The 27,909-nt window shown below is 34.5% G+C and overlaps 1 long non-coding RNA gene across 2 annotated transcripts in view; it reads right to left on the bottom strand.

The window, feature by feature from the left end:
• Positions 1 to 2,108: 2,108 nt before the first annotated feature.
• LOC121072597 overlaps positions 2,109 to 27,909 on the bottom strand; it is a 144,338-nt gene continuing 118,537 nt past the window's right edge. For both annotated transcript variants that reach the window (XR_005821335.1, XR_005821336.1), the window contains 2 exons: positions 3,699 to 3,784; positions 2,109 to 3,384 (listed from right to left, as the gene is read on the bottom strand). This is a non-coding gene — a long non-coding RNA (uncharacterized LOC121072597). The remainder of the gene's footprint in view (positions 3,385 to 3,698; positions 3,785 to 27,909) is intronic.

The raw sequence follows: 27,909 nt of genomic DNA, 5'->3' as shown, positions 1-27,909 counted from the left end.
GACTTTGATTCCTTTTTACTTTAGCAGTTCATAGAGAGACTTAGAGGAAGAGCTGTATACCTATTGACAGTTCAGATTTGAATTATTAAGGTGAACTGAAGTGCCCTTGTTTCCTGCACCAGTGAACATCCCAAATGTGGCATCTCTTTTATTAGTGATGAAACTACTATTTTATTCTCTCCATTCCACAGTTTTCTCGATGTTCAAGACAGCAACTTCAACAGCACCAAGGACATTGAACACACCGTATTCAAGGGACAAAACTTCTATTGTGATTGTTCAGTGATATTTCTACCCTTGAAATTTTGAATGCCACAACCCATACTAAAATTAATAAAATACCTATTACAATACTGATGTATGGCACTGCATCTTTATTAATCTGATCTGCCATAGTCCAATATAAGATGACATAAGATATAATGAAGTCTCAGGACATTCATTAATCTAAGCAACAAAATTAATTAGAAATTAGTAAGCTAGAAATGTAGGGAATCAGACTGTAATCCTACTGTCTCCATTGAACAAAAAAATCAAGTCGAAGAAGATATTTACATTGCTATGAAATCACTACAAAAATTTGCCATTATATGTATAGCTTCAATTTAGTGTATGCTGTTGCATCAACAAAACTTTCATAAGCAATTTCTTTCACTAGTAGATTTTTTTTCTATATCACTACTATCCTGCAAAAAATAACATTTGTGTTCACTTGGTCCTGCCAAAGCCTGAAGTATCAAAACAAACCAAAAGTACAATTTTCAAGGGACTATGTAACATGAAAAAAAATACATAAAGATGATGTGCATAGAAGAATAAATGTATTTGGAAAATGTGTAAGGCAGTAACAAGAACAGCAAAACCCTGTAGAATATATTCTACTGTATAGTTTAGCATTCTGTACCACTGTGTATATGTGTCTTGTGAGTCTGTGTATACTAAAATTTTCTACGTCCATTCAACAGCCCCATAAAACTACAATTTTATCGGTTCCAACTGAAACTATCTTCTGATATCTTTACAGCACCTCTTGTATATTATTCTGATTGTATACATAAAACACATCTTCAATAACTAGTGATTCTAGGGAAGAAAAAGGACAAGAATATATTCAAGAATTCCAAATGCTCTACCATAGCTTAGCAGCATCCATATGTATTCTTAAATAGTGATTCCAAGCACAGTGTTTTATACGCTCAGTACTCAAGTGATTTGTCCTGTTGACCACTGAATGTTCTACATTATATGGAAATACATATGTTGTTAGAAGCTATGTCCAAGCCATAAATTGCATAAATAGCCTGACAAACAAATTCATCATCCACATTTTACGTTATTGCCAGTGGCCCTAGAACTTATTGAAACACTCCAGCCCTGAGAAACTTCAGACAGTGCCCATTTTCTAAAATCTGCAAGTCAGAGATATTTTACTTTTCCCCTTCACAGTATTCTATTTAGCCTTTTCTGTCCTCGTAAATACAGAATTAAAAAAAAAAAAAAAAAAAAAAAAAAAAAAAAAAAAAAAAAGCAAAAACACCAAAAACACCAAGGAAGCCTAAAACTGTCAAGAGTTATATTCACTGTAAATAACCATTTAATTACTTTAAAATTCCTTTGCTGGGAAACATAGAGAATTTCATAACCTCTGAAGAAGTTGCTGATTTTCCCTACTGTTCTCAATTTCACTTCTAAGCCTTTAAAACTTTCTCTTTCAAAATCTCATGTTCTTGAAAATAAGACATTTTATGAAAATATGATGTAATTGTTCTTCAACAATTTTCAACAATCTTTCAACAAAATTCTTATTGTTCTTCAACGATTTTCAACAATCTTTCAACAAAATTCTTTTTTCTTTAGTTTTGTTTTTGAATTTTTTTTCAACTCAGCATCTCCTAGCAAAAAACGAATGCATGACAGACGTGGTAAAGAGCAGAAACAATAACTAGAATAAATTTTCAGCAAGTTAGCAGTTTCATTCTTCATATTTTAGCTTATCATGAGCTAAACTAAAAATTATAACAAGACAAATACTGTAATTGAAGAAAATACCATTTTAAATTTTTATAATTTCTATCCTTCATGAAAAGTATTTGTGATCTCCTCAGAGTCCCAAAGGAGATTCCAAACTGACAGTTCTGAAGAGCAATCAGGTGTCACTCTTTAAAAGGAGGCTTAAACATAATCAAGCAGGGCAGCTTGCCAGTTCTCCTGCAATCCCAAATGGACCTTGTTCCATTATGCATCCTCCCTCAGTTTCAATTCATGCTGAACTTAACTAAAAGCCTTGCTTGTGCAATTTCAGGGGTTGCATCTTGCTTGAAAATGGCAAGCAGTCAATCACTCCAGTGAGAATGGATCAAAGAAAACAGGATAAAAGACAGTGCCGATTACACCATTGCTCTTCCTAAGCTGTTCAATAAATCAGCAGCTCAGCATCTGTGATATTTTGAGAACCTCTGTTTCAAACTATTTGTAAAAATTCATTCCCATTTAGGCCACATCTTTCAAGCCATTGAAGCAGTTGCTACTGAAAATGTAAACCCACCACGGCGATTAAAAAAAAAAAAAAAAAGTTACACATAAGGACTTATTCAGCCAAAGCAGAACTTTTTTTTTTTTTTTTTTTTTTACTGAAAAAGAGTTTATGTATAATGCCTTCATAAATGTAGGTATTTTGTAACTATTTGCACTTGTTTGTAATACATTTTGATTTTGTTATGAGTGGATTCTGAAGTCTTCTAAGCAGAAATTAAGACAAACTATATGTTATTTCTTTCAGATTTAGTCAACACTGATTACTTTGTGCTATACTTGCCACTTCTAAAAATTTACCAAGGTGGCTATATTTTGCATGTGGTTAGCAGCTCCAGTAACATAATAGTCATTTCTTTCCAAGATCTCAGCTTCTCTAAAGCTGTTTGAAAATGTAGCCCCAAATACTTTTCTGTGCATATTTCCCCATTTTATAGAATATTAAGAATTTTTCTCTTTGGACTGTTGGTTTTGGATGTCAGAGACAGCTTTGACATCCTCTTAAATGGAGGTTCCTGCAGCATCACCATAAGAAGCAATCTAACTGAACTTGAACACTGTTCTACAAACACCCCAAAAAACAGTCCAAATATAATAATAAAGAAAGAAAATGAATTGTTAGAAAGCCAGAGTTAGAAAGCCTCAGTGACTCCATTTGTATTTTCTAGGTACTTCATATCGCCCTGTTTTGACCTCTATGCAACACAGTGGTTTCAAAACCCTGCTTGATTGATTTCTCAATTTAGCACAACAGCAGGACATAAGACCATGGCTATGAGTAGGCAGATAACTTTTCAAAAACACTTGTTTTGTACCCAACTCTCAGAAAACATTCTTGCAATCCCTCATTTTCTGAAAAAGAAAAAAAAAAAAAGTGTTTAGTTTAAAACATTTCTTCCCCCAAAATTCTTGCAAGAACATTAGGTGGGAATGGGACAATTACCTTTCATTAGTACGTCTAACAAGAGTACCAGAAACATTTCATGTCCTTTCAATTTCTCACAAAAGAGCGTTTATGGAGTTTATGCACATAGTACAGTTGCATTTTCCATTCACGTTCCTGCACTGTCTACATTGCTATAGTTCTTGAATACCAAGCATGCTGAAAAGATACAACAATTTTTTGCTGTACCTATTAAAAAGAAAAAAAGAGATCATTTACTCACCAAAAATCCAATTCATGGCTGTTTTCTGTTAACCATTTCTGGCAATTCTTCACTGCAATTGAGCCACCACACAGAATCTTGTATTTCTACGGACAAAAAATATATGTAATTTTTGATTAAAATCATTGTTTGCTTGTACCAATTTGCACTGATGAAGCTCTTCCTCACCCTAAAAAAAAGTAATTTACAAGAGGACATAGCAGCTTACAGAAAACTGACTGGAAAGATAAGCTTAGCAGAAGCCTGGAAAATTTTCTGTTTCATTATGTCTGTTTCATGTTTTATGATTCATTACTGGTGCTTCAATTTCCAGCCTATGTAGTGGATCCCAAACAGGTTCAAACATTTCAAACTACACTAGCCAGCTTATTGTCCTTAGACCATCATAGCTACAACATCACTACATAAAATATGTGACATTTGGCTTTGCTTTGTTAGAGGAACGCTACCAGATGTATGCATTCAAATAAGTATGTTTTACTTGAGGCACCTTTTCAGCATTTGAGATCTGAAGAGAAAATTAATGCAATATTATCTTTCCTGTGGAAAGACAATTAGTTGTCAAACAGTCCTATAAAATGAGAAAAAATGTAATACTTGTACCAATTTGACTTGCTTCACCTAAAGCGCGTAATAGCAGGGCAAGTACTCTGTTCTGCCTCTCCTTATCAAAACGTTTATTGAGAGAGGTCCATTTAATTGGAGCAGGAAGGAGAATTTTTTTCCATGAAAAGGCTTCAGCCTCAGTGCACATGTTAATCTGCATTTATTGCAGTTTTCTGACAGCAAGAATCATTGGATTTGTTTTACCGAATTACAGTGTTGCACTATGCGGTGGTTTTACCGTGCTAGGCAGCTGAACACCACAACCGCTCTCTCACTCCCCCTCCTTAGATGAGGAGGGGAAGAAGTAAAGGAAAGAACAACTCACGGGTTGAGATAAGAATGATTTAATTGAAGGGAAGAAAAAAAAAATAATTATTAAGGAAATATTATTATTAATTAAACAATTTAACTAAACAATTTAACTAAACAATTAACAGTTTAACTAAAGGGGAAAAAAAGGAAAGGGGAAAAGGGAGTGTCCTGGTTTCAGTTAGGACAGAGTTAATTTTCCTCCTAGTAGCTGGCAGGGTGCTATGTTTTGGATTAGAATGAGAAGAGCGCTGATAACATGCTGATGTTTTAATTGTAGAGCAGTGCTTACACCAAGCCAAGGACTTTTCAGCCTCTCTCTGTCCTGCTAGCGAGCAGGCTAGGGATGCAGCAGGAGCTGGGACGGGACAGACCCAGGACAGCTGACCCAAACTGGCCAAAGGGGTATTCCATACCATCTGACGTCATGCTGAACAATATATAGGGGTGGCTAGCCGGGGTGGAGGGGGGGCCGGCTGCTCGGGGATAGGCTGGGCATCGGTCAACGGGTGGTGAGCAATTGCATTGTGCATCGCTTATTTCGTACACATTATTACTATTAATACTATTATTATTATTATTATCGTTATTATTTTCCCTGTCTTAATAAACTGTCTTTATCTCAACTCACAGACTTCACTTTCCCGTTTCTCTCCCCCATCCCAGAGAGGGAGGGGGGAGGGTGAGCGAACGGCTGTGTGGTGTTTGACTGCCAGCCGGGCTAAACCACAACAGGGAGGGGGAAAGGGGGGGAAAGGGAAAACTAAACAAAACAAGTAAAGGCTATGTGGAAGTGCAGAGGAAAGAAATTACTGTCTACTTCCCACAAATGAGCGATGCTCGACCACGTCCTTGAAGCAGGGCCTCAACACACGTAGCCGGTGTTCAGGAGGAGGACAGACATTTTCACAACGAGAGCCCACCCCTCCCCTCTTCCTCCTTTTTCCACCTTTTATTGCTGAGTGTGACGTCATATGGTATGGAATATCCCTTTGGTTGGTTTAGGTCAGCTGCCGTGGTGATGTTTCTTTTCTCACATCTTTGCCCACCCCTAGGGGGGTTAGAGAGAGTCCTGATGCTGTGCCAGCACTGCTCAGCAGCAGACACAACACTGGTGTGATACCATTGCTGTTTTAGCTACGCGTGCAGAGCACAGCACTGTATGGGCTGCTGCAGGGAAAGTTAACATCCCAGCCCGACCCAGTACACACTAGTGAATTATACACACGTTTTAATATCATCATAATATCTAGGCAGATAATAGTACAACCATTAGAAAAGTCTTTATCAACAGTCTTTATCAACATCTTATTCAGGTAACTCTGGAAAGAAGAAGCTATCTTAAGACCAGAGGCAAAATTAAAATACTTATTTACAGAGGAAAAAAACTCAATGCTTGTCCTATTCTGGACAGGAATGTGATAGCAGTTTTGTTTCAGACCTCTATATAATAAAACTTACACAGCTTTGGGAAGTTTTGAAACCTTTAAAGCAGAGATGTTCAGGTTTTTAGGATGTGAAGAATAATCAAGAATTCCTCTCAGATGTTCTGCTCCACCTTCTACAACACAACACCAAGAGGGAGGACCTTGCTGCAGGGGGCATCATGTCTAAACATACGCACATGCTGTATCTCAATTATATGCTACCAGGCAATAAAAATTTCAGATTGCAACAGAATTAATGATAGGTTGGGGGACAGTAGGCAGGTGACAACAGGTAATGACTTCCCAGTGTTAGCAGTATAATACAATAGATCATAGAGATTTCTCTTCCTGCTTTACAATTACTGTCACATTCTCTACTGCACCTTCAAAGAAGGGATATTCATGCTTCACTGTGTATCAGCTTCTTTCTCTGCTACAGGAATACACATTTTTTGGAATGTTATCTGAGGTTTCACCACCCTGCTTAGTAGTGACAATGCACAGCAAAACGCACACAAACTGGTTTGATTTAAAACTTAATTTTTAAGGAAACTTTCAGAAAACAACCATGAAAATGTCACATGGGAAGCAGTAAAAGATAGTGAAGACAAAAGTATAGCTTTGCACAAAGTTAAAGTAACACTATCCTTACTTATTAGTAGTCCATACTTATTAGTAGTCCATAATAAATTTCTAAACAAAAGTATTTCTGAGCATTCATTTGTAAACAATTTTATGATATACAGCTCTACAACACCTGTAAATATGCCAAGCAATCCATAACTAAAAAAGTAACAGCTTTCTGAAGTAATTCTGAAGTAAACAAGTTTTTAGTGGTATTAAGAAGTCACCTTTCTAAACAGTGTGTTTTAATACCAAAGTGGAAAATAGTTATTTATGCTTCAATATCCATGCTGTCAGGACTATCATAAACATACCTTTCACCCCAGTTAACCATGCAGATGACAGAAGGCTCCATTTGAGTATTTCCCAGTCAAACAGTTTTGATCCCAAATGAACCAAGGAAGAAGGTGCCAGACCTGACTGCAGTCAGGCAGAATGCAGAACTACGTGCAGTGGTGGTGCTGTAGCAGGTAACCAACACCACCAAACAATGGCACTCATCCTTCGCCAGGCTTGTGAAGTCCACACCAGAGTACTTGAAATAGATAAGCCACTGCCAATGCTAGTGACTCGATTTCTATGTCACTTTTGTTATTGTTTGTTTTCCATTTGTTTTAGAAGAAAATGAATTTAGAGCTTCCTGGATAGGATTCATCTTTCTTAACTATTGCATAAAGATCTACTACTGAGCTTATTGTGTGGGATACCTTTTTAGGTGGATGGAGAAAACTGGGAGTCACTTTAGATCCCTGAAGTTAGACTAAAAACAAATTTTTTTGCTCTTCAGTTTTCAACCTATTAAACGCATTTGAAAACAAGCACGCTTTTTTTCTTTACTGCGAGCAACTTGGACTTTGAAAAAGTATATAATAGGAGTGGATGGAAGCTTTCGACACATGGCCCATAACAAGCTGCAAAATTTTAAGTACCACCTTCCTAAGTTGCCATCCCTAACAGCATTCTGAAACGCTGCTTGGAAAAAAAATAAATTTTATTTTAGGATTAGTTTCAGATCCCAGGGGAAGCTGAAATTTCAGTTCCAGTCTATCTTCCAGTTAAATCCTTAGGTAACTCCTGTGGTTAAGTGAAAGTGGAAATAAGTTTAATTCACTAGAAGTATAAATTTTTAGAAAGAAAGTCATGAAGTATAAGACGACACGGGAAAAGTTGATCTAAGTTGTCCACGTTAACACCAGTTAATGATTATTTAGCTCACTGGGTATTAAATACTGGAAAATCAGATCTTCTGTTTTTCATATGGAATTCATACTGATGACAATTCTTCAGTGGGACATTTCCCCCTAGACATGAGGAATTAGGAAACTGATTTATTACATTTACTCATATTACACAGAGAAATGTGAAAGTATAGTCACTAAATATTAACAAATCCATTCTGAAACATGGTAATGTGGTGTGGGTTGTTTTGGTGTTTTTTTGTTTTGTTTGTTTTTGTCACTCATCCAGTCTGGTTTTTATTTTTTATTTTTTTAACCATTTTTTCAACTGTCAAATCAAACTTCATGTGACTAAAATAAACATTTAGAAAAAACTGTTGAACTATTATATCAGATATAGGTAAATAGGTGGTTTCTGGCACCCATAAATCATTTGGCTATTTGGCCATAGCTCCCTTTTCATTTGAATGAGCTTTCATGCCTTTCTGACATGGCAGTTTTAACTATCATGTTCCTTTACTAGGCACAGATTTTAATGCAGCAGAACACCCAAACATTATTCCAAAATAAAATTTCGTAGTATGAGGAGTGCTGGGAGGGTGTAAGTATTTAAGGCAGGAAAAAAAATGAAATAAAATGCAAAAATGTTCCTTCTTAAAATAGAAGACAAACAATAGTGGTCCCAATCAAGAGCCCATCTGGTTCCCCAGCCTGTTTTCAGCACAGCTGAAGGGTACTTATGACAAAGTAAAATCAGGGCAAACATATCTGACTGCTTTTCCTTCATATCCTTGCAGCCTACAACTATTTCCAGCTCTGAGGAATTCCTTTTAATTATTAATTATTCATTTTAATTTTTAATTCAATGTTTGTTAATCTTTTTAACTGTTAATTATTTGACAAATACCACTTGGTCGGTTCATTCTTTTTTATAATTCATATACAGTAAATAATTGTAACTCTTACTTGTAAGCAATATTTACTGTAGAATTTTACAAGGTCAAATATACCTAAGCATTTTTTTTTCAATTGCTAATACTAAATTGCCTTGACCAGTGAAGTGTCTGCTATCAAAGTTCTGATCTAATTAATTTTAGTTCGATGTGAAATTTAAACTGAAGCTCTGTATGTCAGATATGACCTTTGGAAAAAAAACAACTGCAAAAACAGAAAAAAAATCGTTTAAACTACTTTGAAGCAGTCTAAGTACCCAGTTTTTCTGTGCTCTCTCTTAATCTGATAAAAACTGTTGTTAATTCAGGCTTATAAGCATTGGCATGGACCTTAACCACTAACTTGGTAATAAGATGAAGGAAACTGTTTTGAGTAAAATAATAAATTTTCAGCTTAGTTCACTATTAGAAATATAACTAATATTTTGAAGGTTAACTACAACTAATAGCTCGAAAGTAACTTGAGATGAAACCCAGCCTGTGGTGGTTGAGACTTCTATTCACAGTATAGGACTTTTAATGCTTTAGGCTTGTACATATTTCAAGTCAAACAACGCTTTTATTTTCACATAGTTTCTATTTCTATTCATTAAAACTTCTATTCATGTATACTCTAAATTATTTCTCTACTGCAGCTTATGCCAAAAGGCTTGGAGCCTCACCTCTCCTGCTAATTAGAAATATGTAGGTCTAATTTTCATGAGAATATTTGGTTTACTTCTAAGTTTTACCTGTACCATAAAATTTGAGCCTTTTAATTCTAGTGAGCATATCATTTAATTCTAGTGTAGAAGTGCAAGATATTTGATTTTTTTTTTTTTTTTTTTTTTATTCTGGTCAGGCAAACACAGAAATCAAGCCCCAAAATCTACTGAGAATGAAAGAAAATATACAAAAAATATACACATCCTAAATATATATATATGCACAATTATATAGACTACAGTATTTTTCTCATGTCTTCCATTATAAATAAGGTACTTTCTTTTAGACCAGAAACCACATAACTCTGTCTACATCACATTTGTCTTTATTTTTATGCATGACTGTAAATTTATTACCTGTTTAATAATTCCTTGATAGATGTTACCTAGAAAGGTGTAGAAAGGAATAGAAATAAAGTCACTGTTACGTACTATGTTATGTTTCTATAGATCATGATATGTACTTATGGGTTTAAAAAACAACATAACCAATTCCCCCAAGCCCAAACAAACAAAAAACCAATCAAGCCAACACTTGGAAATGCTTCTTTTGGGAAGATTCCTGACCAACACTATTACACCACAGAAAAAGGACAGGTACTAAAACCATAAGAAAAATCACCAGCTGCATAGGCCATTCTCATTTTATGTGGTGTTTTTTTTTGTTTGTTTGTTTGTTTTTAATGCTATAAAAATGGCACTCTTCATAGGTAGACACTTTTTTTTTTTTTAAATAAGTAGTGACGTAAAACATTTCACATAAAGCTATGCACTAGATGGTTTAATAGCCATTTCTTGTCACCCTAAATATAATTCTTGGTCAAGTGCACAAAGCTGGGGTTTGTGAAGTTATAGGACCAGTGTTCAGAATAACAATTCATGCCTGTCTGCCAGCTGGAATGCAGACCTTCCATAAATGTTTGCAGTTTGTTTAGAACAGGTTCTTTTTATTGCTAGTTATTTTGCAAATATTTTATTGGCGACTCTTTGTAGATGAAGTTGCTTAACTATCTTCCAAGGTAAATGGAAACCATTCAGACCTGAAGGAAATATATACAAGCATTCTCAGGAGAGGAGAAACAATTCTTGAGTTGAAGTTGCGTCTACAAACTAATCAGCTTGCTTTCCCCAAGGAGATTTTTTTCCCCCTGTTTTACTCCTTCCATTTAACCCATTTTTGCTAGAACCTTTTAGAAGTAAAGGTCATTTGGCCCACTCCTGTCCAAACTCTTGCATGAAAGGATGTTGCTATTTATTGCTATCTGAAGGCTAGATTGTGAGGTGTCTATTTATAGCATGAGAATACGATTTTAATAAGACAACACGCTTGTACAACATGAAAGTAGCTTTCAGTTATTACCCAGCTGTATCAGCTGTGAATTGGTGACCTAAAAGTAAAACACTCCTATTTCCAAAACCTATTTCCAACTACATGAGCTTTCCAGCCTTCCAGAACTGTTAGCATTCACCTTTCAGACCACAGATTAGGCACGATTTTGTACCTCACCATCTGGCATTACATTCATTACATTTTATAATGCTTCATCTTTCAACTTTACCTTGACCAAAATAAAGTGGAAAATAAGATTCACCAGACATATCTTTGCTTACACATATCATCCAAAATATCTGATGGAAAAATATAATATTTTTTGCCTACGTTGCAGGAACAGTACACTACCCATAAAAGTAGCTGAGTTGTTCCCTGACATTTTACCAGTATAAGCCACTGAAGTAATAGAAAGAACTATAAATAATAAATAACACTGCCTAATAAAATAATAAAATAAAACAAAATAAAAAGCAGACTGTGTTTTATTTCTCCTTACTCTTCAAATAATTGGAATTTTTTTCCATAATTGCACTCTTATTGGAGAAATAACATCTCAGAGCCAAAAATGCTGATTCACTTCTTTTGAAACTTAATTTTAACAGTATGTACAGATCAGAAGAGTGATTTTCCTCCTGAGATTAATTTTCAAAATGGCAGAGAGGGAGAAAAAACTGGCTGATAGTAGATACTTCATTATCTGCCCAAGTGTAAAAACATCTTTCAGCATCTTCTGTGTGTATAGTTTTTCATTTGTTCACCCTGCTTTCATGAGGAGCCAGCAATGGACAAAAATTCATTGTAGCAATGCAAAATACTGCAGATGTAGGCATGCAAACTAATAGCCACTGAGAGGCTGTTTTTTTTAAAGATATCTTTTAGGCAATGGTGAAACCAGAAGCAAATAAAACACACGGAAAAATACAATAAAGATTTCATTGCATAGAAATAAGATTTTCCAAGCATATATAGTGTTCAACAAGAACAGAGAAAAAACATCTACTTTTCTGTCATGTATAGGCAATTATTTACTACAGCATGAAAGGCTGACTAGCTTTAGTGTTTCAGAAGATAGGAAACACTTTTAGTTGGCACAGCAGGGCCAAGTTCAGAGTGTGACATACAGATCCATATTATATATAGAAAGACAAGGGCCACAGGACACAGGTTTACTTAACAAGAAAATATTTTTCCTAGAAAACAAACAAACGAAAAAAAAAAAAGCAAAACCCCAAAATGTGGACTAAGATAAAGTAAGATCAATACTGCAAAGTTCCTCTGCTTCTTCAGATATGCAGTATGTGGTAAAGACTGCTAGTGTTAAGTAGGATGCTGTGGTGGTTTGAAATAATCTATACATGGCAACATGGAGCTCAAGGCAAGATGGATCACTGTAAACAGCATCAGGTAGTAACCACAAGTAACAAAAGGGTCCCAGAGCAAAGTACTTATTAATAACTTCCCTACTTTAACTGTGCTCTGTGTGCAGTTCATGCTTATCCAAGACCATCATATGTACCTGCAATCTAAGGCTGTAAACTTCATTTTGCAGTCCCATTTGGCAGCAACAACAAGAAGTCTGCTATCTTTGGGCTTACCAAATGGCTTTCAGTGTATGAATTATTACTTTCTAAGTTTTCTAAGTTTCTACTTTTTAAGTTTTGAGAAATAAAAATTCAGTCTGTACCCATTATCAACTCTAATTCAGAAGTGCTAATTCCTTCTTCATGAGATTCCTCTTGTGTCCCTGCAACATCTTGCTCTTGCTGAAGTCTTTAAAGTATTTTCCTTTAAAGAGGGTTAAAGCCACAATGAGATTGTAAAATGTTGAAGGAAAGTGGGTGCCTTGGCTCAAAATGAATACCAATCACAATGGAATTTAGTACAGAAATTACTTCAGGGACAAAAATATTGATTGCCAATGGAAGTGAATTTAACTTTGAACAAAGAAAACCTTCCTTCCACTACATGTTAATATAATTTTTTTCACCTTCGAAGCACCTTTTCCAGATCAGGTTAATGGTCATTTAAAGGATTTTGGAAATACACTATTATTGTCTACATAAACAAAATATTTGTTATAAGTCAGTCTCGTAACAACCAAATTCATCAAAAGGTGAAGAGTTATGGACTCATTTCTCAGGTCAAAGAGTACCATGGTGAATTTTAACTGACCTCCTCTTCTGATTATTTTTTTTTTTCCTAGGCCACTTCAATTTATCAGAAACTAAGCATTCAGAGAGACTAAAATAGCATGCTTACTGAAGCTCATCAAATATTGTCCTTACTACATTGGCTGCTAGGAAGCATAACAGTTTGGGATGGTATTAAATTTTGAACTGCTTCAAGAGGAAAAAACAACAAAACATTATACCTCTTAGAGGCAAAAGGAAAATAAGGAGTTCCTAATGATGCAGTTTTTTTATACAATTCCTTCTGGAGAGACTCCTTTAATGCATTTTTCTGCATCACTCTGAACTCTGTCCTCTCCTTTAAACTTTTTCTTGATAAAAAATTAAATGCCATAAGAATACATTTGAAACATGAAATTATTTTCAAACATATTTAAAGCATTCATATGTAGCAACAATTGTAAATACTCAACACTGAGATTATGTGATATCATATAGTCATGATTTATTTTATAAATGTGCTTTAACTGTGCCTATACTGGTACCTGGAACTAGATAAGCTCTCTGGCAAAGATTCAGTGTGCAACACTGTAAAGGCTCACACTGCCAGAAGGAGACCATCAACCTAATTATGTTGTGTGTAATGCTGTAAACCTAACCAGAACCTTTCTGTAACAACTGATGCTCCAGTCTAGCAGAAACAAGCTACACTGACTGATTTTCTTCTACAGTCACATGATATTTATAAAAGTGATGGATCCATACTGACAAAGAAAACTGGAGTTTTTAAAGATTATTATGGATGAAAAAATCTTCCTATACTCCTAAGTCTCGGACTAAGACAGACTTGGTGCTGGTACAACCAAACAGCCTACCTGGAACTAAGAACTCGTCTAAATTGGCACTGACACTAGAGCTGGCCCATAATTTTTTACTCTTTGTGATGGAAATGATAAAGATTTGTGCAAAATGCTCCCAAGATTTAGGGAATAACAACAGTTTACACAACCTGAAATGTAACAGGACAACTCAGAGTAGTACAAGCATGCATAGTCAGAAACAGACTTAATAGGTTGCCTCCCACTGTTGTGTAATACAAAAATGAAAAGTTTATGACATGATGATTTAACAGAAGACAAAATGTTCTTTTTGATTTTCAGAACCTATTTTGGTACAATCTACATAAATTATGAGGCATTCAATTCCTATGTGCAATTTTATCTTCTGAAAAATGATTTAAGTAAGAAAAATGATCTGTCCAAAAAATAAAGATCTTGGTATGCCTATTGCATGAATATTCTGTAAAACTTCAATGTTAGTGTTCAGTCATCTGCTGCAAACAAACCCAGTTTTTAATAGATCTGCCAAGGTTTTACCTTCAATTGAAAAGCTCAGCTCTCTTGTAAAAGAATTTGCCAAAAATCCTAGTAAATTTGTGTCAACAGTTTTATAAAAACATCTGAACCCTGAAAAACAAATTTGTTTGGATGTACTCAACTTAATAGAGCCTCAAGTGACCCATTAAATTTTGTTCATTAGACTCACTGAAATAATTTAAAACACTTCATCCAGATAAATCTTATGTCAGGCACAATTTGTTTTGTACCCATGTGAAAAGTCCAGTCAGCAGAAGTTCAAGCGGGATGTAATAGAAGGAACAAAGTACATTAATGATGGCTAGCAATAAAACCTTCAGGAAGTCTATTTCTTAACCTAAATGACACTTATGCACCAGTAGGAAAACAGATATCCCTCTTTTCAGTGTTTACAAACACATGACTCCAACAAAACTTTAGTGAGATTTCAGGGGGTAAAAATGCACACTTTCTCAGAAATAACAGCCGATCCTAAATGATAATAGAATACTTGGATTGGTAAGATGTGAGGAGAAAGAGAATACTCAAGAAGCATCAAGGGGATTTCAAAATGATTTCAGTAGAAAAGAGGATTTCTTCCTTTTGTGCAACCATCCCCCTTCAGAAACATCTTTGCTTTCTCTATTCTCTCCTGGTCCCATGCCCTAGAGTGGGTGGCTCTCTAATTCCAGCATCCCTACAGGAAACTTCACTACCCTGCAGTGATGGCCTTACTTCCCATCTCATATCCCTCCTGGGGCTTTATGCACATTTTATGAATCAAAATCTCTAATTATCTAGATATGTCATTACTGAGTTACTAAATAGATTTTGAATTTACAACTTTATGTTTAATTATGTCTTTTGAATTCCAGGTTGTGCTGTAAGTCTAAAAGACCTCACAGTAGAGGGACATTGCATACTCAAAAGTAAACATCTTAATTGGTATAGTGAATTATTGAGAGAAACCGTTGATTTTTTTCAGGGTAATGGTAATATTGTTATCGAAGCAATCTTGGGAAAGATTTAAGATCTGCTCCCTAGCTCACTCTTTATACAAAGACAAGGAATGAGAAATTTATTCTTTGTCTGCTGTCAGTGATTAACAGAGTAAGAAGTTAGGACAGAAATCAAGGGCAGAATGGGGCTGTTGCTTTCCTGGACACAGAAATTACTCCCAAGTGAAACACACAGGGAATGTTCAATAGTTATTTTAGAAAGCTCCCTTCCTCTGTCGTTGCTGTGAAGGCTCTAACAGCATTAATAATTTTGGACAAAGTTTGTCTTTTCCTGCTCTCTCCTCTTATCATGTGGTTCCAAAAGAATTAATGCATCAAAATCTGGAAACTTTTATTAAAACTTCATGAAATCATAGAAGTATGTGTAAAGACTATTTCAATGTACAGTTTAGGCCTTGAAGTGTATCCACAGATTGCTAAGGACCCTGCCCAAGATTGGTTCTGTATCCAGTGGTTTAAAATGCCAGCTTTTAGTGGTAGGATGACAGCAGTATAAGGAGTTTTGCTGGAGCATGCATTCCTCGCAAGATGCCATAACTGTCTTAAATACTGACACCAACCATCCCTCTTTCCTCCTCCTCTCCTGAAAATCCCTGCTGGACCTCAAAAATACTACTCATCAGGTCTACCAGCAAAACTGATACATTTCTGTGAAGAGTTTCCATTTACACAAATATGGATTTTCATGATAAAACCATCAATTGATTCCACAACCATGTTACATGTTTGCTTAAAATGAATTATATTAACAGATGGTATTCAAGCATTTGTCTATAATCTACAGCTCTACTTCCATAGTATTTATTACAGGAAGAACTACATAATAAATGCATTTCATCTCAATGCAACAAAAAAATTTCAGAGAAAAAAACTTATCTGAGAAGTGCACACTTATCAAATTGGTCTGTATTTCCATATTTTACATCTTTTATTGCCAGGTACGAAACGAAAAATCTAAAAATCACAAGTGAATACCTGTTAGCGATTCTTACTGAAAATTACATCAAAAACTGAGTGCAGTTTTTGGGTCAGGCTAAGGCTACCATGAAGGCAGTTCTAGTGGATATGTCAGCCTCCTTAGTCCTTGAGATTTGTCTGAATGAAAGAAACATGTTCAGAAGACAGACTTTTCTCCCTGGTTTTATACTCTTCAAATAGTCTTCAAATCTTAGTTAACCCACTTAGTTAACCCACCATTGATATGTAGAACATGTTTATATCTTGAGTCATGCTGATACATACAATTCTGTCTGCATGTCTATTTTCTACGCTCCCATTCAGAATCATATTTCAAGCCCAGAAAGTAAAATTAACTTTTATGTGAATCCTCTAAACTTCAGTTAGTCTGCAATTCTTTACCAGTTAAGAGTCTAGAGATTAATTAGGAAGAGAAAATACTTCTTCCATAATGAAATCAAAACGAAAGCAAACCCACAAACCTCTCCCTCTAAAAGGATATTACTGGAAACACAGTGATGTTTTCCACAGTCAACCAATTGGAGTGAGTGGAATACCACCCTTCTATTTGCTATGTGTCTGCACATCCCCATGAAGCCATACTGAGTCAACTCTCAGAAGTAAGCACTTGTCCATTTATGCCTCAATATTCCCATTTTTCGAGCTGAAAAATGCTTGCCAAGCATGAACTGACAGTAAAACACTGTATAAGTAACTCTCCAGAGAAGAATGGGTTGTACAAAATGTCTACATACTCTATATCAAAACAAGAAATTGATGCTTTTTTTTTTTTTAGTAGGAAGATATAACAAAGTCTAAAGGCAAACAATAAGATTGAGAGGTTCAGACATCTGTGTTACTAGGCAATTAGACAATATGAAATAAAAGACACTATGGATAATTGCTGTACCATGCACACTTAAAATACGTAATTGATTCACATACTTGTACAACTTCAGTTAAATAAACATTTGGAGAACAATTCTCTGCATCACTAGTAACATCATTATGGCAATTTCAGTACATTTATGAAGAAGATGATCAGCTTTAGACTAACAAATAGAACTTTAGAAAAAATGAAGAGATAGTGAGTAAGAAGATAATTTTTTGGTTTTGTCTCCCCATCTCAGAAAGGAAACAGAAGGAATTAAAGGAAAAAATGCTTAGAAAAGAAATGAAAATTGAAGGATTCATTGGTTTGGTAGGGTGATAGAGCACATGACAGTACAACAGATTAAAACATGGCAACCAGAGAAGGTCACGTGTGTACTCTACTTTTTCCCCTCACAAAACTAGAATATGGAGAAATTCAAAATGAAACACAACTATTGATAAAGAATCCTTTCTAATTCTAAGCATGCTATGCTATCCCTGAAGTTTAAGGAATTGAGAAGGCCAAGCATAGAATAGCTTTAAAATTACTGTACTTTTACACGTACATACAGCATTGTATGATTATATTATCCAAAGATATTCTAGGTTAGATATAAATTTATGAGGAATCTAAATTCTCATGCTTCATAAGTATAAGACTTATACTAATTGCTGTGGTTAGGAAGACACCAGACCCAGGAAACACTAATTTGACTTAATCCATTAACTTCTACATTTTTTTTATTCTGAGACATCTGACATTGGACAAGCTATACGAGTAGATAGATGGACACACAGTCTGTTGTAATAATGGGAATCTTATATTACAGAAAATGAGATTGAAATAATCCTGATATTTAACTTATTAATTACTGATTATTTTTTTTTTAATAAAAGATCAGTATTTTGGACTGCATCTGTATAGAAAATTGTATTTGTGGACATAGAGATATAAAACCACCGCAAGTTAAACACCATCTGCAGTCTGACAAAAGTGCATCATAAGGAAAATAAATATGAAAAAAATAATAGTCCATAAGGATGCAATTATTTCAAATAATATGGAAGAAGCAGAAATCTTTGGGACAACTGGATGTACCCAAATAAATATTTAGAAAATTTCAAAAAATACTGCATATAATTCCCTCCTCTTCCCAGCTCAAGCCATTACTTGGTTTTAATGCAGATGCATGAATGGTTTCAGTCATCTGTACCAGTACTTTGTATGAGTTCTTGAACAAAAATGCATAGTGTTCTAAATATTTCATTATCTCTGTTAGTTACAACTACTATGTTGTGAAGACACAAATAAATTCTGTTTAAACTGTATTTATTTAAACCAAAATATACACAAACGTGAAATACGGATTATAAGCAAGCTCAAAACATTTTGGTGGTTTCTAAGTTGTCCCTTTTCTATAGTTCACCTCTCATGATCCCCTTGTAAACAGTTTTGTTCATACACTTCTATACAAAGACTTTTTTTTTTTTTTTTTTTTTTTTTTTACTGACATCTCTATAATGACTCGTCACAGCATTGCTATAACACAGCTTGTACTTGCACTGAAATCTTGGGATGAATTTCTGAACCTTAAAGACCATCAGCATTTTGACAATTTAACATGGTGAAGAGTTCATCTCTGACAGATGTGACAATTCTACTGGATTTGGATGAGTTTGCCTACTCGATTTTAATAACTTTAATATTTTTCCTTCTACCAAGTCCTCCATGTTCAGCTATTATTAGAATTATTTCACTTCTAATAAAGGATGTTTGAAGTAGACAAAAACTCCAAAGATATTCCGTAAGAGGCCCTCCAAAGTAAGACTCAAAGAGAACTGAAATGCATGACATATATCATTATTTAGCAAAGGAAATATACAATAAGAAAATGCTATAATAAAGCCTGAAAATAAGGAAACTATCTTCTAAATCTCATCTATTGATTTTTTTTTTCCTGAAAGAACAAATTACATTTCCTAATCTAAACAGAAATTACACCATTTAACTGAATGAATCCCCACATAACTCACCCCACACAGGCACACCAGCCTCTACCTTTAAGCCTTCAGTAGAAACCACAAGGATAGCTGTCAGAAAATGCCTTTATGTGCATGGAGATGCACTTCTCTGCTTTTTGTGCAACTCCATAGTAATCACCCCTCCCAGAGGATCTGGAGTGGACTGTCTGAACCTCTGACACACAGCCCTGAGAGCGTCCTTTAAAATTGTTATATGCAATGCCGCAAGTTGCATAACAAGTTAATGAGATCTTGTAGTCACCTTCCAACAAAATATGCTCAAACAGATTACATTTGTTAGTAATCATATATGTAACCTCATAAATACAGGAGAATATGACATTTCTTCCTTGAATAATGTCTCTTCTTAGCCCATTCACTGATGTCCTAGGGCTGAGACCCACATTGATGGAAATGAGGGACCTGCCCTAGCATATTTTCAGAGCCATAAACCCTGGCAGATTCCCACCAAAGGCTAAAAGAAAGTTTCATAATTGCTCATTAGTTGTCATTAGTAAAGCCGATGGCTAAACCACAGGAAAATATATAGGTAAATTCCAGAAAACTTCCATGTCTTTAAAGTCAGCGAGCCAAGCTGGAGTCAACAATTATTTTATATGAAAAACTCTTTCCATCCCTTTTTACATTTTACTTTCTCAGAAGCCATTCTGATACAGAAACTTTCTGTTCCAAGCGTTACCACCAACAAACATTTTATGCTCAAGTTACAAAACCACAAAACCCCAAAATATAAGAAACGCTGATGAGTCTACAGCAATGTGAAAGGTGAGTCTATAGTTACTTTTGCCACTCACAATGTATTTTTAATATACTACTATAAGTTAAGACCCAGAAATTATTATTTAGACTAGGAAAAACAAACCAAATTAGCTTTTCTAATCTAACACTATATAAAATTGTATTTAATTTGTAAATTATGTACTCATATAGAACATTTGGCCTGACTATATTTTACTTCATTTCCCTTAATTTTAACCACTGATTTTTCATCTCTGCTTCTACAATGCAATTCCCTGGACATTGAACAACAACAAAAAGATAAATTAAGGCAAGAATTTAGCACTACATTATTTTAAAAGTAATTTAAATAAGTACTATTTATATTAATAACACAATCTATAAAGGCTCAGCAGGAATAGGGACTTTCTCATGATAAATGCTTCTATTAAAATTACATCATGAATTATTTTTTAATAAGTCAATAATCTTGTTAGCTTTAAAGGTGATTTTCCTTTCTTTTTACATTCAAAAATTAGCCAAATTTCTGCCAGTAGTTAACCTGCACTTTTTGGGTATAAAGTAGCAGTATTTTTCAGACATTCTAAAGCTTGTATCTGCAGATCTTCTGTGATTGGAATGTTGATAAATTCCCTATAACATATGTTTTATGTTCAACAAAGTTGCAAGAAAGTTAATTAGTTATAAGCAATGCAACAATTTGAATCTAATCTTGAAGCAATGCAACTCTTCAGCAGTTAATTTATTGATACTTGGTAAAGCTGTAACTGTGTGACATACAGAAAAAGAAGAAAATGTGTTATTTAATAGTGCAAATAAGGTTCAAATCAGTGAAATGAGTTGCCTTAGAGATTTATTTCAGTTGAGGAATGAATCTTAGTTTTTGTATTAATTTCAATATGCCATTACCGTTTAAAACATTTTCTTAACTGGACTGTATTAGCATTTTATAATTAAAAAAATACTTGAATAATTTACATTCTAAATGTTTCCTAAATATATTTAAATATTTATAGTAATATATTTAAATGCTGTGTTGCATAATATATATATATTTACTCCTATTTTTACAGCTCTAAAAACATCTTCTAAATATATTTTACTTTTAGTCTAGACTATTGGGTTTGTAACATTGTATGACAATCAGACAAAACTCACTCCTCTCGATTTTGTAGTCTGCCTTTGTATTAATTTAAGAAAAAAAGTCCATAAATTAATAAAAATCTTGATTAATTAACGAATCTCAGTAGGAACAGAATAGAAAGTCTCTCTCTAGAAAAAAGCATTCTTCTTAGCATAGATAAAATTAAATGATTCTACTATGCCACAATAGCCAGAAGAATCTTACTGCAAAGAGGTGGGGAATCACACGATGGCTTTGATGATTTTCAAGAATGTATCTATCAAGGAAGACATTTCTTATAAATATTTTTTAAAAATGTACTCTGTCTACCCCAAGTAGAAATCAATTCATGAGCATTTATTGTTCATAAATTAATAAAAGGACATACAAATCGTGCAAAATAAACCAGAAGAACAAATATTTTTAATAAGATGCTCTATTTTTTATTCCCCATTATTTGAAAAAAAAGGGAAAAGGGAGAGAGAAGTGCTTTAAAACACTTTCATGACAGCAGCCTCCAGGCCTTTTACAACAGAGTAAAATATTTAATTGGGAGAATTTTAACATATCAAAGTTACCAGGTTTTAATCTTATTAGCTTGATATGTAAATAGCTAAATAACTCTAAATAAGTTTAAACATTAAATAATTTTTGCACATTTTGCACACACATACATATGCATAAATAAGATGAAGACTTTTTAAAAGGCTTTCTGACCTTTGTCCCATAAACATAGATCTTTTGCAAGCACATGATTTATCTAAATCTCAAGGGAAGAAAACATTGCAAACTGAATTGACATTTACTGAATAGTAAAAATATCTAGTTTCTATTTTGAACTTTTTTCTTTCTAAAATAATTATAGTTAATAGCAAAAATGTATTTGTATTTAAGCATGCATGGTTCTCAGTTTGAATAAAAAGGAGGGAAAAAAAAAGCAAGGAAAATGCTTGGATTCATTAACTTCTAGGATTTAATTTTCTGAGTTAAATTGCTATGTGTATAATATTGCCTCTGGTTACTTTGCTGAAGACCTGCAACGATACAGCACTCTAGTAACCCAAAAGAGAAAGTAATCTCTGGTTACACATTAAATATATTTTGTTTTGCAAATGGTCCCACTAAATAGCCCTTGTATGAAATATATATATTTATTTTTTTAAGATGTGTTGTTACTCCCAGAAAGTTACACTTCTGACAGATATGTTTATTTTGAGTGACTGGAGTTCTAACTTTGAAAATGCATGAGGATGGTGATTCATCTCTAATACCTGCACTGTTTCTTCATGATTAAAAAAGTGCTGCATTAGTATTTATCAAATGAATAAGTGAACGGTTTAAGATGCTTTATTTATTATCAAGATAAGGGTTAAATTTATTTCTTCTATTTTAGTTACATACTATTTTCTCTTTTCTCTAAATTTTTCATCAATTTTTGCTCAATGGAGTCTTCAAATTTGTTATCGATATTGGCTATAGGCATCATTACATTATGTTTATAAGTTTATTAATATTTTATCGAATAAAGAAAACTGACTCTGTGGGGAAACAATATTATAACAAATAGCTAATATATGTAGTCATGCAAGGTCTTTGGAATTATTTTTTTCTACCAGCCTATCAGCCTGTTCTTTAGATGACAAGAAAATGACACTGATTTATAAATATGTTGTTAATGTGTGCATAGCAAGTTAATCTGAGGTTATCTGGACATGAGAGCTCGCATTTCTCACATTTACTTCCTGCAAAAGAATACCTTTGTAAGTAGGAATGATACAATTTCACCAGCAACCTAGTTTGTGACAGAAAGTCTTCATCTGAAGGCAACAGAGCCAGGACAGATTAAAGCAGATCAGGAATAGGCCTGCTAAGGACAGTAAAACCCTGCCTTTATAAAAAGCATTGAGAAAATGCTTGCACAGCTCCCACTACAGTGCTGGTAGGTCTAAAGGATATGCACCACATGGCAGTCTGATTCCTCATTTCTCTTCTTTTTTTGCTGTTTTATATTGATGGAGAAAATTCTTTCTTATTCTTGTATTCCCTCTCTCTGAATAATAAATGACATATTTGCAAATTACCTCATTTGAGGGGCTCCTGTTCACCACTGTCATATGCAATATCCTCTTACATCTTCCACTTCAGTGCCTTACCCCATGTTTCAAATTGACAAAAATTAAATGTAATCACAAGGCAAGAAAAAGAATTTATTTCTCCAGCATTTATCACTTCTTTCAGGAACAGAAAGCAGCCATTTAAGTGTATGTCAAGCTTTTCATCTCTGCAATACAGAGCAAATAACATCTGAGTACATGGCTGCACTACATAAGAAGATGCACCAAAATATTTTGACGTATTCAATAAGTTGCTGAACAAGACTAAAATTCTAAAGAAATAGAAAAGCTGTAAGGAGGAGCCATGTCCGCATGGCAGGAGAGACGAAGTGGGACAGGAAAGATGTCCCCTTGCTCCTGTTTCATTTCTATGAAGAAGCAACAGAACCAATAAAATGTGAGCTAATAAGGGAAATTTCATTTCAGAAACCAAATCCTTGTAACAAGTTTGACACAGCTAACCAGCTCTACTATCAACAAAAACATAACTGTGCTAGACAAAATTTAATTTTCTTCCAAATAGATACCAGAGTATCTATTGGGCCAGAAATATGAACCTGCATATTCACTTTAAACTGTGTAACTCCAATTGTCTACTTGTTTTGTAAATGTTTGTTTATATGTTTATTGAAGATATTGCCTTTCAGAAGTTTAAACAGCAGCATCGTTTTTATGTTAGATCCTATTAGCCTCTCAAAGCATTACTTACTATACATGTGTATACATTTGTAAAAAGGAAGTGTCAGAAATACTGCAAGCAAACGGTGATTTACCTGATATGCTCAAAAGCTCAAAATGTCACTACTACTCTGTTAGTAATATGAAGTATTATATAGCAAATTTTAGCTGTATTGTTTTTTGTTTTTACAGGTTAATGCCTTTCCGATACTTTTAAAGACATTATTTCCTTTAAAGACTATCTCCTTTGATTTAAACTGCTGTGAAGGGATTGCTGCGTGGCTTGTCAAGAAATAGCACTGTTTAATAATATTTCACAGAAAAATGTTCATCCTAACATAAAAAGCACACAAATACAACTGTCTTCTGCCAGCAAAAGAGCTACATGAATACTTTTTCCTATAAGCAAGAGAAGACAGACCAGAAGACTGGTACAAAAGAAAAAAGAAAGAGAAAAAATAAGAAGAAAAAATAGAGCGAAATATGAAATTTCTGCTCTATTTGACCCCAATGCTGCCCAAATTGACTTCAGCGTGGTCAGAGTTTGGCAGTCATCTGGAGAGGCTGATCTCTAAGTGCTTGGTATCAGGAGTTATCAGTGGCAGGGAGCTGAATTCCTCAGCAGGGCATGTTTTGTGTCGCTTTCCTCCCCCTCTACATGTAACAAGCACACATTCATTCTTGTTTCCCTTGCGCTATTTTAATGCCAGGTCATCTTCAGTCAGTGTATTTTCATCTGATACCAATCTATAGCTTTCTAATTGAGGCTCCCATCTCTTCCAGACCTCTTTTTCCACCCATATTGCCTGCCTTGTAAATCAATGGCATGCTCTTAGTTCACAGTCAGCTCCTCTTTCTGGTTTTCTGTAGGTGTCTGACCTTGTTGTACCCATCCATCTCTTCTAGACTTCCACACATGCACCACTACAGTTCACCTGCTAAATTAATTCCTGCCATCCTGTATCTGTGCTGCATGAATCTAATAATGTGAAACATTTTATGAGTCATGTTTGCATTAATACAAATGGTTTTAAATTGCCTACTTAAATCACGTGAGAGATTGGATAAACAGAGCTTCTGAGATGGGGTAAAATCTGAAGGGGAAGAAAAAAACACCTCTAAGATGAAGTAAGCATATGATAGTCATTTCAAATTAAATACAATCTTCAGGAAATTGATTTGGGGATATATGTGAAAATATTATCAGTTTAATGTAGAGCAACAATAACAAAGGCAAACAGAGCACTAGTTCACATTAGAAAAGGGAAAGAATGAAAATCAATTGTAGCTTAATGTATCATTATTATGCAAGGCAGCCTTTATACACCTGAAACACCTTGGAAAATATTAAGCAATATGTTTAGAAAGGTAATGACTTTGGGGACCAGAAAATTGGAGAATTTTGGAAATATTTCAGTTACTCCATAAATTTTATGTTTATCTGATCTGCAAGTATACTTGCAAGCAGGGAAATCAATTCAAGTTAAGTCTAGGAACTACCAAAAAAGTATGTTTGACCGTGTTTTAAAAGCATTTTCTGCTTTCCATATGAACTTTCTATCAGCAACATTTTATGAGGAACTTCTCAGTCAACAAATATTGCTCAACTGATTAAATTAGTTCTCTTTCTTTTATCCATACATAATATAAAGCTGTTATGACTAATCACATGCCCCAAAACACATATGCATATGCATACAGAATTGCAGGGTAACAGATCAAATATTTACAATTACATATTCATCCTTGCAGCAGCCTGTTTAAGAAGCACCAACCTAAAGTAAACAAATATACCATCACTTCTGAAGCCAACAAGTCTGTAAGAAAACTAATGCAATCTACATAGCATTACACTTGTTCCTAGGTTCTCTTTTACTAAGGTAGATACAATGGTTGTTACACACATGAGAACTAACCGATGCTCTCATTTCCTGTTCCCCATCCTACTGTCTTAGTGTTAAAGGAAAGATACTGCAGAAAGAAACATTAAGTTAGTGCAGCATTCATGAAAAGCATCATAAAATTTCTCATTAAAAAATTGCTTCACATACAGTAAATATGCAGCTTCAATGTTTTTAGACAAAAATGTCCAATCTTTTCCAAAACAATTTTGCCCTCTTCCATCCATAGTTTTAGCTCAATACGAGTTATGAGTTACTTATGAATGGCAGTCCATAAAAGGGTAAAGGAAGTCTATGAGATACATGCAGCATTTTACAGTAAATACAAGCAAATAGTAAGACATAGCATTCAAATTTATAAAAAATGTCCTGCATATGCAATAATAATGGTTGTTATAGCTTGAGTACATTTCAGTACATAGATAAAATGCACTAATTAAAAGCATATAAAAAAGATAATAGTAAATAAGAAACTACAAAATGTAACACAAAATAATCAATTATATATTTATATAGGGGAGCCATTGCCAAATTTCTCTGAGCTCAACTGCCCTGCAGCTGTCTACACTGTCCTGTTCATTCCTGAGGAGACAAGCTACATGTTACTTTCACTGATTAATGGAAATTACAGTGACAAATCTGGAATCCCATCTTTGCCTAAAGATGACAGATAATCAATATATTTGCATTCCCTCATGAACAGACAAGGAGGAGCACGATATCCTGAGCTTATACAAGAACTGTATGGCTGAAGTGAAGCTTAATATCCTGAGTTTATATAAGAATAAATAATATAAGAACTATCCATCACTCCTACTTATTTTCCCTTTCAAATCCTTGCAAGGATTTTTCTTTTTTATTTTTTTCCAGCTGGAACCAAAGTTTGGGACATAGTGTATGGCCTAGATTGCATAAAAATGGCTCAAGTTATATGTTATTGCTGTAGTCCCAAAATGGCACATAATCCTCCTGCAAGGCCAAACAATGAACCACTAGATTTCACATCGTTCTTCTATAAGTCAACAGAATTAGCACATTTGAAACATGCAGCTCCTAGAAGAGCTGAAGTAAAGCTAACTCAGCAGACGTGAACTGTAATACAGCTGTCTGTAGTGTGTACTTGTAGTCTGTCACCGAACTCACTGAAATCATCTTTGCCTCAAAATTGCCACTAAAGCTGAAATAACTAAGAGGTACCTTCCGAGAACTGCTGCAAACAGGAACCTGAATCATAAAATTGGAACAAAAAATCCACTACCGAGTCTAATATGACTGACAGAGCTAATGCATCTTCTTTTTAGAGTGACAAAAACTGAATTTGAGGGACTAAGATTAGACCTCTATGCAGCAAAAGTCCTTGAAACAAACATTCTGCTAAGTATCAGCAAGAAAGATAGGATCTATGACTTCAAAGTCAGATGAGCATTATTTGCAGCTCCTCATTAGCACTGCTAGCAAGATGCTTTGAAGTCTAAGAAGCATTCATTGTGCTGTTACTCAGCCACGGCACATATATCTCCCACTAAACCATATGGAAGAGACAATTGAGCATGAAGATCTGTAAGCCTGAAATGGATTATGAGGCTTGCTGATTACATTCACTGCACTTCTTTCTTTTCCTTCCAAAACACCTCTTTTTGAAGATCAGCATAGGAAAACAAACCAATAAAAAAACAAAAACCTTAAACGTTTTTATAATTCTGTCTGAATTGTAGTGCACAAGGTTGCATTAAAATGCAAGCAAGATACACAGAAGTGGACACCTCTGACCATACCAGGAACTCCTTCCCTCCCCTCAATCCTGACCACTGTAATTAAGCACCAATAAAGCAATTAAGAAATGAATCCCATGCTTTCAAGCCATTCTACATCCTGAACTGACAACAATATTTTCTATCTTTAGCAATACAGATAGCAGATGTAAAACCAAGCACAAAACATCGTCACAAATATTAGCTTACATTTTATTAGCAACACTCACTTATATTAGTAAATATTCCCTATTTGTGTCCCAGCAGCACTTGCAATTGCTGACACTTCCACTTGGACATCTTTATTTTAAGGGTGTAGGAGTATCCAGCTCATCTTCAGAAAGATAGAATTCACTAATCCATTTTCCAGGTACAAACTGAAAGGCCAGGCTTTCT

The sequence above is a fragment of the Cygnus olor genome, chromosome 6 (genome assembly GCF_009769625.2).
Source record: "Cygnus olor isolate bCygOlo1 chromosome 6, bCygOlo1.pri.v2, whole genome shotgun sequence".
Lineage (NCBI taxonomy): Eukaryota > Metazoa > Chordata > Aves > Anseriformes > Anatidae > Cygnus > Cygnus olor.
This window is presented reverse-complemented; position numbering and strand designations above follow the sequence as displayed.